This window comes from Lissotriton helveticus, chromosome 4_1, assembly GCF_964261635.1.
Source record: "Lissotriton helveticus chromosome 4_1, aLisHel1.1, whole genome shotgun sequence".
Taxonomy (NCBI): Eukaryota; Metazoa; Chordata; class Amphibia; order Caudata; family Salamandridae; genus Lissotriton; species Lissotriton helveticus.
The window spans coordinates 402,764,346-402,779,370 of NC_136063.1; the positions used below are offsets into that span (position 1 = coordinate 402,764,346).

At 53.2% G+C, this 15,025-nt stretch overlaps 1 protein-coding gene across 19 annotated transcripts in view; it reads left to right on the forward strand.

Annotated features, from left to right (window-relative positions):
- The window catches only part of UBR5 (ubiquitin protein ligase E3 component n-recognin 5), a 2,132,574-nt gene that overhangs the window by 1,187,201 nt on the left and 930,348 nt on the right, over window positions 1-15,025 (forward strand). The window lies entirely within an intron of this gene.

Here is a 15,025-nt window from a genome sequence, read left to right on the forward strand (position 1 = left end):
CCTGATCAAACCTATGGATGTGGACCACTGTGCATTTGCCCAAATAGATCTGAAATTTTTAATCACTTCTAAGTCAATTTATGACTGAAAGCTTACACTTATCGACTGTATTTAGTGTTTATGAAATTTTGCTTGGAGCAGCATTGTGCTCTGTTGAGATGTGAAGCAGTGCTTAAACTAAGTTAGGAAACTGGGTTTTTGTTGCAGTACTCCCCCGCTTTTTGGCTAGGATTTGACTTTAGTGTACTGGGTTCCTGCTAATTAGATGCCCAGTACCATTGTTCTTTCCCGAAAAATGTTTTATTGTTCCCCCCAATTGGTAAAACATTTAGCACCGTCTCTAAGTCCCTAGTAAATGGTACCCTGGGACACAGGACCTGAGGTACTAAAGAGAGCCCCTAAGGGCTGCAGCAAGAATTGTGCCACCCTAAGGAGCCCCTCACCAAGCACCAGCGCTCAACATTATGTGATTATGGGCAAATCACTTAATCTCCCCATGCCTAACAAAAGTGAATGTGTCCTTCAGTAATGAAACTGTTGCTCATGAAAAACACTCTGATACCCCATGTCTCTGGTCTAGTTTGCTTTATATAAAACCCTTAAAAAAAACCACACCAAATAAAAAACATTCAAGACTGTCTTTGCAGGCTGCATGTTTTGGTGCAGACAAAAGTGAAAAAACAACAGGTCACACATCCTTGTGTGCCATGTCCCTAACACTGCATGTAATATATGTAAGTCATCCCTACAGCGGCTGGACAGCCTTAAGGAACGGGGCTGAATATTACATGCGAGGACATACCTGCGACAGCAGATATGCCCCTCCCACAGGATGAACTGCTGATTAGCCTCCTTGGGCCAGCAATCTTCTAAGAGCTGCCAACTTTGGAATGCAAACCATACTCCTCTCACAGGAGAGGAAGCCCCCCTCCTTTGTCCAGGACCCCCTAGGCACCTGGACTGGTGGGGAAATTAACTAGTCAGGCAGGTGTGCCTCCTCCAGGCTAGTGCAATCCCTAAGGTGGGCTACTGTGAGGTAATGGGACCTCCTGCAAAGGAAAATACAGAGAAACAGAACAACTTTAAAGTACCAGTGCATTTATTGAGTGGTAATGTTGTTTTGCTGGCATGATTTTTAGTTAATGGACAGTTCTTATCTGATATTTGTCCCTGTGACTCGGGAAGATTTGCATCTTCTTTTTGTATTTCCTGCTCAGCCATGAAATAAAAGCAGCATATCTGAAAGAAACATGTTAGTTATAGATTCCTTACCTTAGAATTACCCCCAGGCGTCAGACTGGATCTGGAAAGGTTTTTTTGTCAGCAGTACCTCTGCCCGTTGGAAGGCGGCATCGGTCGGCTCCTTGTTAGTCGTTGGTGTTGTGTCGCCGGGATGACGTCGCGGCAGCTACTTAGACGTCGCCCTTGCACGCTGACGTCAGTTCTTTAGTTTTCTGCGTGCCATCCAGTGCAGATCCGGGAAGAGCGGTACCCCAGTCACTTTGACTGACTTTTTTCTTGACTTTTGTTGACTTGTTTTTCAAGTCTTCGATTCCTGGTGCACAAGGGATGCCCGGCTTCAAGGCATGCGGTTCCTATAACCGACTGATGTCGGTGACGGATCTGCACCGCGTGTGCCTCTTTTGCTTGGAGCATGACCATGACCCCAATTCGTGCTCCGACTGCCGGTCGATTGCGCCAAAGGCTTTGTGGGAGCAGTCCCGAAAGCTGCTTGAGCGCCGACAGTGGGCTCCGTGTCGTTCATGGTCGCGAGGGAGGTCGAGGGAACGGTCTTGGAGCCACCGCCATTCGTCCAAGTCATCGAAGTCTTCGTACTCTGGGTTGGTTAAGTTGAAGTATAAGAAGTTGTCGCAGAAGCATCGTCGCTCTTCGACTTCACATCATCGGTCGGCTGATCCGTCGAGGGATGTGCCCTTCCTGCAGCACCGCGCACGAAGCCTGACAAGTCGACTCTGCTTTTCTCTTCCTTCCAGGAACCTGGAGCGACTCCCATCCAGCTTTGTACGTTCTACGAGGCGATGCATTCCATCTTTGGGCGGCCCGAACCCACCGGTGCGCCTTAGGGCCATGCGGACTCGATTGGGGGGCCTAGGCCTTCTCCGACCGCTCCGGCGCTGCAGTCCCCTGATGGATCCAAGGCTGGACCTGAATCGGTGCTGGTTGACCTGATTACACCTCCACCGGCGTGGATTCCTACGACACCAATACCGCATTCGATGCCGGTCGGCCCCCTGACCGGCCTCGACCCCTGCCTCCATCCCGACGTGGAGCCGGACCGGCATCGCAAGGGTTTTTTGTGCCCCTGTTCACTCCTGGGGTCCCTTTGCGACCAGAATGGCACCCAGAGGAAGAGGAAGAGGACTGGGAGGGGTCAGGTGACCCTCTGACCAACCAGTTAGATGAACAGGACTGGAGAGAGGAACTCTGGGGGATGCCAGTGGTCTCAACATCTCCCCTGACCTTGGAATGTTGTCTCCTGCTACCGTGGCTACGGAGCAGGGAGTGCCGTACGCAGTGATGTTGCATAGGGTGGCCGAGACTCTAAACCTCGAGCTTCCTACGGTGGAGAAAGGACTAACCTCCTGACAGAGGTGCTTCAACCTGCTGCAAGCTCTTCGGAGCCCCTCCTACTGTTTAATGAGGCCCTCGGATATCCTTTTGGGCACGTGGTGCAGGCCCAACACAGGGGCTCCCGTGGACAGGATGATTGTCCGACGCCACCGCCCGGCCACAGGCGACCCCAATTTCCTTTCCCAACACCCCACCCCGGAGAGCTTGGTGGTCCAAGCTTCCACTTTCAAGAGCCCATTCCCTACCGCCCCACCGGAAAGGGAATCCAAGAGCCTGGACCATCTTAGGAAGGAGATTTTCTCTCCTGTCAGCTTAGGACTACGATCGGTAAACGCTGCATGTCTTTTGGGCCGTTATTCCCACTCTGTGTGGGATACGGTTGTGCAGGTGCTATCTCAGTGTCCGGAAGAGGCCCCAGGCTGTCGCTGCCAGGAGAGAAGCCGCAAAGTTTACCATCCGTTGTGGGCTGGACACCGCCGGCTCTCTGGGCAGGACCATTTTAACGTCAGTATCTTTGTCGCTACGCCTGGATGAGATCGACTGGCTTATCTGAAAGAGAGTACTAGCCGCAGATTCCTTAACGTAGAATTATCCCCAGGCGTGAGACTGGATCCGAAAAACATTTTGCCACAACATCCCTGCGCGCCGGGGAGACGGCACCACGTGACTCTGCCCTGACATCCGCGTTCGTGACGTCAGCGAGAACACATAAGTCCCACCCCGGTGCACCTACGTCAGTTTTTTTCACTTTTCTGCGTGGATCGCGGATCTGGATCGTGTCCTGACTTGTTTCAGGCCTTCTTTTTCTTTACTCTTTGACGTAGTGAAACAGTGTACGAATGCCTTCGGGCTTCAAGATGTATACCTCTTGTGCATGTCCCATGTCGGCGACGGACCCTCACCCGATTTGCATGTGGTGCCTGGGCGAGCACCACGACTCGACGGATTGCGACGCCTGTCAGCACCTTAAGCCTAAGTCGCGGCGGGAGCGCCGGATAAAGTTGCTGTCTGTGAGAAGTTGGCCTGATATATAGTGCTCACTATTCTAGTGATCACTTTGTATCATACCAAACAACCCTTATTGATGATTGGTTGTAAGTCAACCTTAGAGACCAGCTATCCTAGTAGCATGGACACGAGCAGTCTTCAGGCTAAACTCTAGAGGGCGTGTTAAGCCAGCTGTTTTACCATCACATATACCCCTTGAACACCAAGTGAAAGGACACCACACAAGTTGTTATGAAAATAAAGGATATTTATTTATAACAAGTCTACCCTGAACTCTTTATGAGTCAGGGAGCTAAGCACAACACAAAACTCTTACGAAAATACTGCAAGTTGCACAATTTACACAAATGCCCGAGGGGCACGAAAAACCCTATATTACAAAAGTGGAATGCGAATTACTAGCAGGTAAGTAACAAGATCCAGAGGCTTCAGGATCGCTAGGACTACACTACTGAACCTTAAGATTACGAGCAGGAGGTCTAGGGAGATCGTGTACAGAGTGTGCACTCTCACGCGGGATGCGGGAGGAAGTCTATGGATGCTAGCGTTTCTAAAGTTACTGTTTCCGGACGAATCCGACTAGGTAGACTGTAAACGAAAAAGGATCTGGACACTTGGATAGTGAACCTGTGCTGGAGTACCGAAATACTCAAGTTACCTAGCCCAGGGGCCGCGGCTGCATAGGGTTCAAGTGTCGTCGGGAATCCTCGTTGAAGTCTATGGAGCCTGAAAGAAGAAGTTGCTGGCAGGCGACCAGTGAAGATGTTCGGTGTGATCCAAGGCTGGATCAGTGAAGGAGACGACCTGAAAGCAGAGAGGACTTAGTTCTTAATCACTAGCCAGTGATTATGTGGGCACCTGGATGGCAGCGGATGAAGTCACCTCGACCAGGTGAGTGGGCGACGCTGGACTCTGCAGTCACACGGGCTAGGAGGCGTTGTCGGCGACCAGGCTGGAGGTGCGAGCTGTCCCACGAGGCTGTCGGCGATGCTGGACTCAGGATTTGAGCAACAACCCTTGGCAAAGGCAAGCCCACGCGGTGGAGTCAAGATGGCGTCTGGAGTGGACCAGGAGGGTCCGGGGTGCTCCTCTCTTGGAAGGGAGCAAGGGCCAGTCTGGAGCAACCAGACCAGCGGTGAAATCGTCATGGTACGTCGTCAAGAGGGTCACTAGCCAACGGGCAAGTGGCCGGACAACGTGGCAAGCAGAAAAGAAGCAGAAGGGCCCCACGCAGATCTCGTGGATGCTGGGAGGCTGGACTTCGGTGCTGGAGCTGCTTAGGGTTAGGGCTTCTCAAACCCCAATGCACTTACTCGAGGGTCTCTCGGGGGTCGTGCTGGTGAAGCGTCGTGCAGGTCTTGAAGATGGCCGGTCCCACGGGTCTCGTCACACCCACGAATCTCAGCTGGGCTGGATGATGTAGGTAGAGGTCAGAGATGGCAGGGAATCCGGGTCTCGTCGAGCTGGGCAGTCTTGATCCGGAGGATGGACTTACAGCAAACCGCAAGAGCTTCGATGGTGCCTGCTGGTGCAGGGTGGCTACTCCTTAGCCACAAGGGAGAGTCTTCAGAATAGTCAAGAGTTCCTTTCGTGGAAAGTAGTTTCAAGATTCAAGATTATCTAATTTGGGAAGGGGGCCTGCTCCTACCTTTATCCTAAGAAAAGGGGCTGGCACGCGACTAAGTCCTGCCCTATGGGTGGGACTAGGAGGGGGGTGGTTACACCCCTCTCCTTTGTCCGGTCTCTCCCCAGCCCAGGGGCTGGTGTGCCCCAGGAACTGGTTTGAGCCGGCATATGCACAGTGAGCACCGGGGTGCCACTTGCAGTCACCTTCCTTTCAGCCCTGCCTACCTGGGATACACAAAATCCTGTCTGGGATGGTGCTGGCACCGCCCCTGACAGGAAACCCTTTGTCCAGGCCTCCGTTGCTGGAAGGACTCCCAGCAGCAGGAGGGCAGACTTGTGTCTCGGTGGCAGCATCCATTTTGTGGAGCTGAGGCTATGTCTGACTTTTAACCGGGGTTCACAGTTACATACATGTCGTGTCCCTCTAGAAGGGTGGAATGCTAACCCTGTCGCCAGAATTGGCGAGGGGTTAGTATTCCAATTCGTATGACACCTTACTCGACATGTTTTGATAATGCTATACCCAAGTTAGCATTTAACCGCGAGGATTATAATGCACTTAAGAGTATATGGTATAGCGTTATCATGGAACAGCTATTTGGACTTGGTTCCGCAAGCTGCAAACGGGCTCAGCTCATGCCAGAGCACCATCTCACATAATTCCAAGCACTCTGCCTTCAGGATTGATAAGGCCTGCCATAGGAGTGACTGATAGGAATATATGTGTCCATTTTAGGGTTAGATATAGGGATACTATATCTAAAGCAAAGGGTGTTTACACCACCTTGCCCCAGCTGTCGTGCAGCCAGTTGTGTCTGTTTGGGTGGCTAGCCATGGGTGGCATAATACATGCTTAAGCCCCTGGTAGGCCCTGGGTACACCTATGCCCTGGATACCTAAGGTATGCTGTACAGGGACTGATAAGGTGGCCCAGTACCAATTGGTAAAATGCACCTAAGGTACATGGTTGCAATTTAGAGAGAGAACAGCTAGGCTGTGGGTCTGATTAGCAGGCCCACAGCCAGGGAAAGTCGTAAATCAGTGAAGCAAAAAGCAAAAAATCTGGGGTGGCCATGGGATTGCAGACCCCACTCTCCTACACTGTCGACCTGCTTATCCAGGTCGGTGTCGTCCCAGCGTCCATCCCCTACCTCGGAAACAAGGAGCCGCCGGTTTTGTCTGCGACATCGTCCCTCGCCACGGCCCCAAGGACGTTGCTCGTCAACTGCTAGGTCCTTAAGCTTGTCTCCGAGGCCCTGTCCTCCTTCAGCGGAGGTGCCGGTTCCCCTCGGGACTTGCGCCCCACCTGTCGCCTTATTATCCGGCGTTGGGGCGACTAGGGCCCAAATGGCAGCCTGCACTGCGGCTCTGCAGGCTTCTTTGGCCCCTCCTCCACATCATGAGACGTCCACGGATCCCTTGCCCTGCGTGGGGACTTCTGCGGAGTTGCCAGCAGCTCCCACCCCGGCGCCGAAAATTTCGGCCTCAGGTCGTAGGAGGGTGGTGTCTTTGAGGTGTAGTCCTTTGGGGCTCCCCTCTACGGCGCCTAGCGTCCCTGCCTTGCTGCAAATCCCTACGGGGCTCCTTGTGGTGTCGCAGGTGATCACTGGAACTCCGGGCTTGCCCCCGAGTCCCCCTCGGTCCTCTGAGCAGGCGACTGCCTCGCCAGAGGCCGAGCCGGCACTGTTTCGGCCCTGGGAGCTTTCCTCCCCGGCTCTGGTGGAGTCGCAAATGGAGCTTGGGACCTGGGGTGCTTTCCCGGGTCCCTCTCGGTCCTCGACTCGGGCGGCTGTCCTGTCTGAGGCCGAGCCGGCGCCTTTTCGGCACTGCACCTTAGCCATACAGGTGTCGACCCCGCCCCATTCTCCTGGGGACAACGTGGTGGCAGAGGTCGACTCTGCAGCGCACATGCCCACTCTGGCGCCGATTGATGTCGAACAGGCACCTGTGGCGGATTCCACAGTGCCGTGCCGGCGTCGGGTCCTTGTTTTGTCTCATGAGGTTCCTTCCTCTCCGGAGGTCTGTCATCTGTTGGTGTCTTCCTCCCCGGAGACAGGGCACTGCATTGTTGCCTTTTCACCGGCATCTTCCAGGGAGGGCTCCTTGCTGTCCCCACGGCCTAAATCCTCGGACCCTTCTTTCCGCGGCTCGCAGCTGGCTTTTCCACCTTCCCCTGGGGACCCTCAGGAACCCCACTCATCTGTGGACACCCCCACTATTCCAGGGCTGGCCGCTTCCCCCTGGACTTGGGGACGGACGGCTCAGTCTGCAGCAGTCGCCCATGGAGGACTTACTCTCTCCTCCGCTGCGCCCTACAGAGGCCAGTGTTGCCTTTGTTCGGGCTATTTCCACGGCCGCTGGCATTTTGCGGATGGGTGAACCTGTCACTCCCATTTCCTACAGATAACATTTTGGAAGTTCTCCACCAGGGCTCTGGTGGACTGGAGCTGTTCCTTCCTTTTGAAGCGGTGCTCCACAATCCCCTTCTGGGTGCTTGGGGGTGTCCTACTCTGGGTGATAGGGGGCCTCACCTCCTGCACCGCCGCCGTCCTGCTCCGCACGACCCAGTCTGCCTTTCCTTCCACCTTTCTACTCCAGGTTCTCTTCTACGGATGGCTTTTACGTCCTTGCCTGTGGTGGTGTTCCCTCTGTTTTGGTGTGGCCCGGGGGTTGGATTCATGGGGGCGTAATGTGATTCTTCCAGTGCTGCCTTTCGGGCACTCAACACTTTTTGTGTGTCGGCTAGGGCTACTTCCAGCCTGTGGGACTCTGTGGAGTCCCTTCTTTCTCATGTCTCCCATGAGGGTGCCTGTGCTGATTTGCGGTCCATGTGTTGGATGGTAGGGAGTTGGCTGCGTTTATTCTTCGTGCGGCCTTGGATGTTGCCGATGCTCTCGGCCGTGCTATGCCCACTTCTGTGGCTCTGTCGCCATGCTTGGCTGCGGAATGCTGTTTTTCCTGAAAATATTACTGAGCGTCTGGTTGACCTGCCGTTTGATGGGGTCCTTCTGTTTAACACTCATGCGGACTCTGCCATTCAGCGTCTTTTAGCGTGGCTCCAGCCCCCCTCCTCCTCCTCCTCCATATGCTGGTTTGTTGATGCTCCGGGACTCGATGGGAGGTGTATCCCACCTGCTCCTGGAATCTGATGTTTGGAGTGACCGTTACACTTCCTGTGTGGTTTGCTGTGCTTTCGGGGTCCCTTGGTCGACCCCTCTTTTCGGTTGGCTGCTGGTTCAGCCCTTTTTGGTAAGAGTTTACTTTTTGTCTGATTACTAAGCCGTCTGTGGTTTCTGCCACAGGTCTTATGTTCTTCTTCTCTGATGCAGGATTTTTTCCTTAAGAGTGGATCCCATACTTACTTTGGGACGTGCCCTGTAGGAGAGTAGGGTCTGCAATCCTATGATCACCCAGATTTTTGCTTTTTGCTTCACTGGTTTACGACTTTCCCTGGCTGTGGGCCTGCTAATCAGACCCACAGCCTAGCTGTTCTCTCTACTCCAAATTGTACCCAGGTACTGAATTGGCACTGGGCCCTCTCAAGTCCCTGTACCCAGGGCTGAGGTGCACCCAGAAGTCTCCCAGGGGCTGCAGCATGTATTGTGCCACCCCTGGGCTGACTAACTAAATCAGACACAACTGGCTGCTTGACAGCTGGGGCAGAGTGGTGTACTCACCCTCTGCTTTAGATATAGTATTCCTATATCTAAACCTATATGGACACACAGATCTCCTATCAGTCACTCCTATGGCAGGCCTTAACAATCCTGAAGGCAAAGTGCTTGGAATCGTGTGAGATGGTGCTCTGGCATGAGCTGAGCCTGTCTGCGGCTTTCGGGATCCATCCCATAGCCGTTTCCATGATATCGCATACCATATACTCTTAAGTGCATTATAATCCTCGCGGTTATGTGCCAACTCTGGTATCGCTTTATCAAAACATGTCGAGTAAGGTGTCATACGAATTGGAATACTAACCCCTCGCCAATTCTGGCGACGGGGTTAGCATTCCACCCTTCTAGAGGGACACGACATGTATGTAACCTGTAACCCCGGTTAAAGTCAGACAGAGCCTTAGCTCCACAAAATGGATGCTGCCACCGAGACACAAGTCTGCCCTCCTGCTGCTGGGAGTCCTCCCAGCCCAGGAGGCAAGGACAAAGGGTTTCCTGCCAGGGGCGGTGCCAGCACCGTCCCAGACAGGATTTTGTGTATCCTAGGTAGGCAGGGCTTTAGAGGAAGGTGACTGCAAGTGGCACCCCGGTGCTCACTGTGCATAGGCCGGCTGGAACCAGTTCCAGGGGCACTCCAGCCCCTGATCTGGGGAAAGCCCGCCAAAGGAGAGGGGTGTAACCACCCCCCTCCTAGTCCCACCCATAGGGCAGGACTTAGTCGCGTGCCAGCCCCTTTTTGCAGGATAAAGGTAGGAACTGGCCCCCTTCCAAATCAGATCATCTTTGAATCCTGAAACTACTTTCCACGAAAGGAACTCAAGACTCTTCCCAAGATTCTCCCTTGTGACTAAGGAGTAGTCACCCTGCAGCAGCAGGCACCAACCAAGCATCGCGGTTTGTTGCCTTCGGATCAAGACTGCTCCAGTACGACGAGAACCGGCTTCCCTGGCACCTCTGACCTCAACCTGCATCATCAGCCCAGCTGTGATCCGTGGGTGTGACGAGACCTCGAGGGACCGGCCATCTTCAGAACTGCACGACGCTTGTCCAGCACGACCGCTGAGTGACCCTCGACCGAGTGCTTTGGGGTAAGAGAAGCCCCGACCCTGAGCAGCTCCAGCACCGAAGTTCAGCCCCCCTGCATCCACGAGATCTGCGTGGGGCCCTTCTGCTTTTTGCTGCTCACCGCGTTGTCCAGGTCGCTTGCCCGTTGGCTAGTGGCCCTCTCATGACGCTCCACGACAACCACTGCTGGTCTGGTTGCTCTAGACTAGCCCTTGCTCCCCTCCAAAAGAGGAGCACCCTGGACCCTCCTGGTCCACTCAAGACGCCATTTTAGGTCCACCGCGTGGGCCTTGCATTTGCCAAGACTTGTTGCCCAATCCTGGGTCCAGCGACGTCGACAGCAAGTACCTTCGTGGGACAGCTCGCACCTCCATCCTGGTCGCCGACAACGCCTCCTGATCCGAGAGACTGCAGAGCCCAGCAGCGCCCACTCACCTGGCTGAGGTAACTTTGTCCGGTGCCATCCTGGTGCCCACTCAAATCACTGGCTAGTGATTCAGAACTTGGTCCCCTCTGCTTACAGGTTTCTTCTTCCCTGATCCAGGCTTGGATCACCACGAACTTCTTCACTGGCCGCCTGCCAGCAACTTCTTTCTTCAGGGTCCTGGATCTTCAACGTGGGTTTCCGACGCAACTTCAACCCTATGCAGCCGCAGCCCCCTGGGCTAGGTAACCTGAGTACTCCGGTGCTCCAGCATAGTCCAACACCCTAAGTGTTCGGATCCGCTCTCGTTTTCGACCCACCTAGTCGGGTTCGCCCGAGAACAGTAACTTTGCAACTGCTAGCCTCCATAGACTTTTTCCCGCCTTACGCGTGGGAGTTCCCACTCTGCACACGACGTCCACAGGCCTCCCGCATCTAATCCCAGTGTTAAGAATTGTAGGCCTAGCGATTCCCAAGTCTAGAAAAGTATTACTTACCTGCTAGCAAGTTCGCATTCCACTTACTGTGTATATGGTTTTTCGTGCCCCTAGGGCATCTGTGTAAATTGTGCGACTTAAAGTATTTTCGTAAGAGTTTTGTTGTGTGCTTAGCTCCCTGACTCATAAAGAGTTCAGGGTAGTCTTGTTATAAATAAATATCTGTTTATTTTCATAACAACTTGTGTGGTGTCCTTTCACTTGGTGTTCAAGGGGTAATGTGATGGTAAAACAGCTGGCTTAACACGCCCTCTAGAGTCTTAGCCTTAGACTGCTCGTATCCATGCTACTAGGATAGCTGGTCTATAAGGTTGACTTACAACCAATCATCAATAAGGGTTGTTTGGACCGATACATAGTGATCACTAGAATAGTGAGCACTGCATATCAGGCCAACTTCTCACATGCCCTACCCTAAGTGGGGTACTTGTAACTATTGTATAGCTCTGTCGTACGCTGGGAGGGTGTGGAGTCCCCCTTGCGGGTTCCTCGCTTTTCCTGGTGTCGCTGTATTCGCTGGTGCGGTTTCTTGGTCCTAACCTGGGTGTGGCTCTCCCATCTACGGCTTTGTGCAGCGGTGTTTTTGCACTTTTGTCCGCCGTCTCTGCCTGGTCCTCTGTCTGGTGTTCCAAGAGGGATAATTTCTCTTTGTGTTGACTTCTTGGTCCGTCCTACTTGTTTCTCCTCTTATCTTCCGGCTGGTCACTCTTCTATCGTGGTTCGGTTTCTGTCCGGAGCGGTGTCCTAGGAGTCGTTCGGGATTTCTCCGGTCTTACCTTTGTTTTGAGCCTGGCGTGGTCTATGTGTTCGGGTTTGTGGCGCTTGTCAGCGGCCAGCTGCGCCCACCTGCTCTTCTGGTCTTCAGCCGGGGGACCTGGTGTGGGCCCTTGCGCTCCTGCTTTTTGTTCAGCTAGAACCTTGTGAGATTTCGTCGTCTTCTCACGCCTGCCTTTATTGACTGAGGCGCTGGTCTGTCTTGGCCGTTGACTTCCTGCTGTGATAGGTTCAGATGCCCTCTTCACTGTCTGTTTTCCAGTGGAGGACTTTACCTTTGTTTCTACTTCTTCTCCTTGGAGTCTTGGGGTGGTTCTTCTTCCTCTGTACTCCTCTGCAGTTGCTTGTACCTATGGGGCTTCTGGCGGAGGTCTCTGGTACTTTGACTGGGCTTGGGGTACTGGCATCCCTTTGCCTTGTCCTTTCTTCCTCCTGCTTTGTGGGGCTGGGCTGTCTCCCTTGTCTTCCTAACACATCCCCTGTGGGGCCCGGTGTTCTTCCAAAATGGTGAGGTTCTCTTCTGTTTGAGGGGATTGAACTATTCTCCCTGTGACTCATCCTCTTTGGGGCCCTGTGTTCGTCCTGGCTGGGGGAAGTCCTCTCTCAGACCCTCTACCCCTTGGGTATGGCTAGGGTATCAATTCTATGTTAAGGGATCTGCGGCTAGTAGTCTCTATCAGATGTATGAGTTACTTACCTTTGGTAGAGGCGTTTCTAGCCGCAGATTCCTTCACGACATGTCCTTCCTCCCCGTTCTGCGAGGACCCTACGTTTGGTCTTCTGCACTCGTCTACCACCTGGTGGTTGTCTTCTGCGAGTGCCTTTTCTTACTTCCTCCCTAGGGGGATGCTCATCTTGTTGTTTGCTCCATTTCTTCCTTTCTGGTGCTTGGTTGATGATTTCATCTGTGCTTCTGCATCCCTTTACCCTGGTCTCCAGTGTGGAGTCTGCTTGTGCCTTTCTTCCTTTTGTTGCTTGCACTCCTGACTCCTCTGAAGTCCTTGGGGTTGTGGCCTCTTGGCTGGGTCTTGACTCTTAGCTCTTTTCAGGAGATGTCTCTCCCTGCTGGTGTTGTCTAGGGGTGAATTGTCATTACTCTTCCATTCTGGCCTTCGTGCCCTTCTCTGTTCTGGGCTGTGGTTGCAGACTTCTTCATCTGCTGTGCAATTTTTCACATGCTTTCTGCCCACAATGAAGCTGTTGTATTTGTTTGCAGGCTTGTTTTGCAGTAGCTGTGCTCTGTTATTTTCTTCCATGACTTTTGGTGCCATAGTGCCTGGCACTATTCTGGATGGTGCTGTTCCTCACCATTCCTTTCTTCCCTTTCTGTTTAGCTAATTATTTCGCACACTGTTCCAGTGTTCTCACAGTTTTTGTTTGTGATTGCTCCGAGTTGTGGTGCGGAAAAGTTCTCCAAAGAAAACTGATGTAGGCGCACCGGGTGGGACTTAAGTATCCTCGCTGACGTCACGAACGCGGACGACGTCAGGGCGGAGTCACGTGCTGCCGTTCCCTTGGAGCGCAGGGATGTTGTGGCAAAAATGTTTCCGGATCCAGTCTCACGCCTGGGGATAATTCTACGTTAAGGAATCTGCAGCTAGAATCGTCTCTACCAGATACATCGTTACCAAAGGTAAGTAACTTGTACTTAAGGCTATGATTCCGATCTTTCAGCCTATATCCCGGGTTTCATTCAGAATGATCCTGAGGCTGCTGGGCCTCATGGGCTCCTGCATCCTACAGGTCGATCATGCAGGTGGAATATGCGGGCTCTGCAGTGGGACCTGAAGTTCCTTTGGGCGCAGCATCAGGGGAAATCTGTCTGATTGTTTCCAGATCTTGGAGGGTGCTGCACAGCAGTTGCAGTGGTGGCTCACGAGCCAGGATTGAGTCAACGGCAGATCCCTCCCCTTTCCCGAATCAGAGCACACAGTGGTGACGGACGCATCCCTTCTGAGATGGAGCGGCCACATGGGCGAGGTGGAGATCAAAGGCCTCTGGTCTCTGGCGGAGTCCGAACTCCACATCAACCTTCTGGAGCTTCGGGCGATTCGTCTTGCACTCAAAGGCATTCCTTCTCTCTGTATGGGGAAGAGTAGTGCAGGTGTTTACAGACCACACCATCTCCATGTGGTACTGCAACAAACAAGGCGGGGTGGGGTCGTGGACCCTATGTCAGGAGGCCCTCAGCCTCTGGACATGGCTGGAACATCAGGGTATATCCCTGGTGGTTCAACATCTGGCAGGTTCACTGAATGCCAGGGCCAACTAACTCAGCCGCAGGTGCATGATGGATCACGAATGGCATCTTCACTCGGAGGTGGTGCAAGGACTCTTTCAACAGTGGAGAGAGCCTTGGTTAGCTCTCTTCACCATCGAAGAGAACTCGCAATGTCAGCAAATCTGCGCGTTGGAATTTCTAAGGCGGCACTTGCTAGGTGACGCTTTTTGTCACGAATGGAGTTGCGGTCTGTTTTATGCCTTTCAGCCTATACCACTTCTGCCAGGAGTGCTGAAGAAGATCAGGCGCAACCGGACCAAGTCATTCTTGTTGCTCCGGATTGGGCACGGAGAGTATGGTATCCCGAGCTCCGCAACATGACCTTCGATCCTCTGACCCTTCTGCCTCTTCGGGAGTATCTTTTGTCGCAGCAACAGGGGACGGTCCTCCACACGAACGAACCATCGAAGGAACAATCCTCCTCCACCATCACAAGCGTCCCTGCTCAGCAGCAACGCGTCGAGGCGACGAAAACGCACAAGCACGCGGACCAGTCTGAGTCGGTCGGATAGAAGTCGAAGCCTTCGAAGCAGGTCGGTCCGGCACCAGTGCCTTTGGCGCCTATCAAATACGGCCTGCCCCCAACGGCTAGACCTAAGGCTCTGCAACCCCAAAAGGCTACAGACTCGTCCAAGGCAACATCAGTAGCTGCACCCGCCCAGCCTCGGACCGAAGACGTGCAGTTCCAGCCGCCAAGCTACGACGAGCAGTCGAAGTTATACATCGACTCCGAATCAGGCAGGTTCACCGTTTTAATACGGAAAATCAGACCTGAAACACCTATGGAGCCGTACAAAATACCACTAAAGAAAAAGAGACTCCACCACCTCTCCAATTCTATATGAACCCATACACACATATGGGAAAGGCTATTCCTACTCACCCACAACAGTCACTGAGGATGTGGGGGAAGAGGACAATGATGAGCAGTTTAACTACCCCATGGACACAGATCAATATGAGTCCCAGCCATGGACTGACACTGTTGACCCTGATGGACCACACACCACCCATGACATTCAGTCATATGCGGTCAAAACTTCGCCTACTGAAGACACTGCTGCGTTCAACGCGCTCATTGAAA